The 3824-nt window shown below is 31.3% G+C and overlaps 1 long non-coding RNA gene across 4 annotated transcripts; it reads left to right on the forward strand.

Annotated features, from left to right (window-relative positions):
* The first annotated feature begins 511 nt into the window (after positions 1–511).
* LOC139876965 (uncharacterized) lies at positions 512–3377 on the forward strand. 4 transcript variants are annotated; one of them, XR_011768388.1, is made up of 7 exons: positions 512–740; positions 1207–1281; positions 1364–1887; positions 1985–2113; positions 2291–2356; positions 2507–2557; positions 2849–3377. It is a non-coding gene; the product is annotated as an uncharacterized lncRNA (long non-coding RNA). The 4 variants fall into 4 exon arrangements; XR_011768390.1 differs by lacking the exon at positions 1207–1281 and having other exon boundaries at positions 1364–1440; positions 1844–1887; XR_011768387.1 differs by having other exon boundaries at positions 1207–1887.
* Positions 3378–3824: the final 447 nt, after the last annotated feature.

A 3824-nucleotide genomic window follows, 5' to 3' on the forward strand; every position in this document is an offset into this window, starting at 1 on the left:
ATGCAGGAAATAGCAAAGCGATTCAGATTCAGATACCTAAATCGATGTAGGCTCAAATACCCCAACCGATATAGGTTCGAATGCCGCAATCGAAGCATGAATGTGGTGATACACGATTTTCTGCATCTGAAATCCAAGAACCCTAATTTAATTTCGTACAGGAATGATATGCATCTCACAAATAAAACCATAATTTAATTTCAAACGATGGATGAATCTTCATTTGTGATTGAATCGCATATGATTACTGATTACGGTTTGATGGTTTGTTTGAATGTTTCAATTGAAGAAGGAGAATGAAAATGGTTTAATTAACCCTAAAACAGAAATTTTCAATGTTGCTGTGATTAATTAGGGACGCGTGTCAGATCAACGTAATTAGCGAATTTTTTAATTCAAAATTAGGATAAAATTAGAATTAGTGAGGATGAATATGGTGTTGACACGTGTCTGAATTATGTATGTGATTTATATAGATAAATGATAAATGATGATGATTCGATATGAAACATATGGTTGAAATTAGGGTTCATCGCGAATCGTTTTACTCCTATTGTTCTTCTACCACGAAGCATTCATCCAGATAAGCATTTAACGAAGCATTCTATTCCATTATTCAACCATAATTTCATCTAGAATCCAGAAAAGCTTAATGATTAGGGTTCGCCGAGTGCAATTGCATATCGATAGTCTTTCATGAATCTGCTTCAATTTCTGCTTAATGATTTCGGTGTTCGTCGGTATTCATTAATTTTTTGAACTTTAAGTTTATTGGTAATGTAGATTATAGTTGTATTAATTAGGAGAAAGTATTAATCCGATGATTTCTTGCAATACTTATGTTTTTATGTCTATGTGAACTATGTGAATGAGGGGCTTTTTGCGCTATTGATTTTATGTTTAAATCGTCTTGTGTTATCTAATTTAATTAGCAATTAGGTTAAATTGTTTAGGATATTGGTTCTACTATAAAAACTAAAAATTGTGTATTGTTTGATGAGTTTCTTGCAGAGTGATATTAGTTAATTGGTAACATAAATACAAGAGTTACAGAAAAGGAACGTGTAATTTAATGAATATAATAAGAAACTTATCTCAGGTTTGGAATCCTTTAAATTTTAGGAGATTATTACCATTGTTGATTTTTGATTATTTACGTTGTAATTAATTGTGTAAATGCCTATTATTATATTATTTGTGATTTAGCTTGGCTCTAATGAAATGGAGAGTGATATGCTTGGGAAGCGTGTGAACGATTTCGTATGTAAAATATAGCTAAATGTAAATGTTTGCATGAAATTCTTAATATCAGTGTACATTTGTATAGATATATAATTATAGGATTAATGTTTTTTTGTTGCAGGAACAAAACATGGTACCTTCACTACAAAGAACTCTCAAGTATGTTGCAATGGAAAAAGATGAAGTAGTTGTTGCGAGGTTATGCAGATTTTATATTTTTTTTATTTGGTGCAATGAAGTTTCACCATTTTTATATACTAGAATTAACAGATATAAAAGCATGGTTTTAACTAATAGTCAGTGAGTGTTCTTCCCTTTGTGAATCTTTAATATTTCAAAAACAAAAGTGCTACAAAAGTAAAAATAATTAAGAAATAGTTATAGAAATATGGTGGGCTCAGGAACAACTGATAGAAACTAAGAAGGAGTTGCAATCTTAGCACTTTCATGAAACAATAAGAAGCGTTTGTCTTAATTTAGAATGGACTTATTCTGTTTTCTGGAGTATTCGCTCTCGCCCGTAAAGGTTTTATTTTAATCATTATTGTGATATTGTGATTGTGATGTGATGTGCTTTGACTTTTATACAATTTTGTTTCAGGTGAGTTAGAAGTGGTGATGGTTGCAAAGTTGGAGATGATATTGGTAGCTTATAAGTTTAATCAAATAAACATGGGATATTGTGAGAAATTATCTATTTTTGTTGAATTTTTTTAATAATAAATATATTTTTTTTTTGTAGGATGTTGATGTGGGAAGATGGTTGTTGGATAGGAACAAAGAATTATTTAAAAGAAATGGATGCAGGGGAAGATGTTCTTAGAAAAAATTTCAGCAAAATGTCAACTCAGCTATATAATTATGGAGAAAGGTGGGTACTTGCTTACTTGGTAGGTGTTTATTTTTAATATATGGATATATGAATTTATAACCTTTGACTAAATAAGAACAATATAATTTCATTATTACTATTATAGTGCCAGGCTAAGTTTTTTTCCCTCTTGATTATTATAGTTGGTTTCTAATCACTTTATTTGAGGTGATACAGACTAATGGAGAGAGTTTCTTATGATAAAGAACCAACAGAAAGTGGTCAGATCATATCTAACTACTGGTAACGTTTGTTTCATGTTGTGTGCCTTGTATCTCAAGAGCACACACTTTAATATTTAACTTCAGTTATTGGAGTCATAATTTTCTATAACTAACCTACGTCACTGTTCACTTAACTATTTTTCAATATTAATCATAAATAAGTTATTAGATTTTGCAGCTTTCAACGGAATGGAATGAACAATTTGATTCTGGAATTCAGGTGAAAGTTTTATATTCCATATTTTTTGACTACCCTTCTTTATCATTTAATTACCCTTCTAAATTATGCCTTCAAATTTAATTTTAGTAGACTATAGTTGTTATTCAAGCTGATTGCCTAATACAACTTGGTTCATGCAAGATTTTAAGTTCAGATTTATTTTTACTAGATTGTTGTGTACGAATTAAGAACACTTGGTGCTTTTACTTTGGTGTTAAGTTTAACTTCAACATGAAGTGCTTAACTATATATTGCAAAACTCTCATCAACTGTGTTTATATGGGTGATTAGGTACCTGAAGACAGTCATCTTGTACTTAGAATGAGACATACCTTTGAATCACTTGGATACAAATCTGGTTTTTATCTATTATTCGCAACATCACATTCTACAATTGGGATCCCATTAAAGCAACCAACTGGCCCGATCCACCCACCTCTCACTTTCAACCGGGCTGCACAGACCCGAATTCAAGCGCCACATTTCTAGAATCTTTAAAGACTTGGATTCGGGCCTAAAAACGAGAAACACATGAAGTGCTTCCTCATACAAACGAACCACAAACGGGAATCATGATGGGTCACGGACATGTTGAAGATGACATCAAATGGCCCAACGGTTTATTCTTTTACAATGTACTTACAGAAAGTATAGGTAGCAAAGCCTGATGGCGGTCAGAACTTGAATGATAATAAACGTGAAGCCGTCATGTATAATGATGGCGTGGAAAATTTCCTTAAGTGATCACTTTGTAACGAATCTTGAAAAGAAACACTTGTGATCTTTGTGTTTTTGCAATATGCTGTTTTTTTATATGTTACATGTTAATGTATCATTGTACATGTTATAAAGGAGTGAACTTTATGCCAAAATGACAGAATCCAATCATCAAATTATCAAAATTCGATGGAAAAGGTTATATTGTGAAACATAAAATTGAGCATTGTCACAACACTTTCTTGGATGGCTCCATGGCATGACATTCATGATAATGCAAGTCACTTGAAAAATCTCCTTCAATACCTTTTTTGCCTATATATACATCTAAAATGTATTAATAGAATAGGAATACTTGATAATTGATTTTATGTTATTGTTGATTTAATTGTATTTAGAAGCAATAAACTATATTTGACAAGTGCCTTCACAAACATGAAATGTCCGTTTCTCTTTCTTTACTATTCACTTTCTTATCATCCTTGCTTCAAATTCATTTAACCATTTTATTGTACTTCGTCTTACTTAATTGTTTGACTTACCGTATAAG

Source organism: Rutidosis leptorrhynchoides, chromosome 1 (genome assembly GCF_046630445.1).
Source record: "Rutidosis leptorrhynchoides isolate AG116_Rl617_1_P2 chromosome 1, CSIRO_AGI_Rlap_v1, whole genome shotgun sequence".
Lineage (NCBI taxonomy): Eukaryota > Viridiplantae > Streptophyta > Magnoliopsida > Asterales > Asteraceae > Rutidosis > Rutidosis leptorrhynchoides.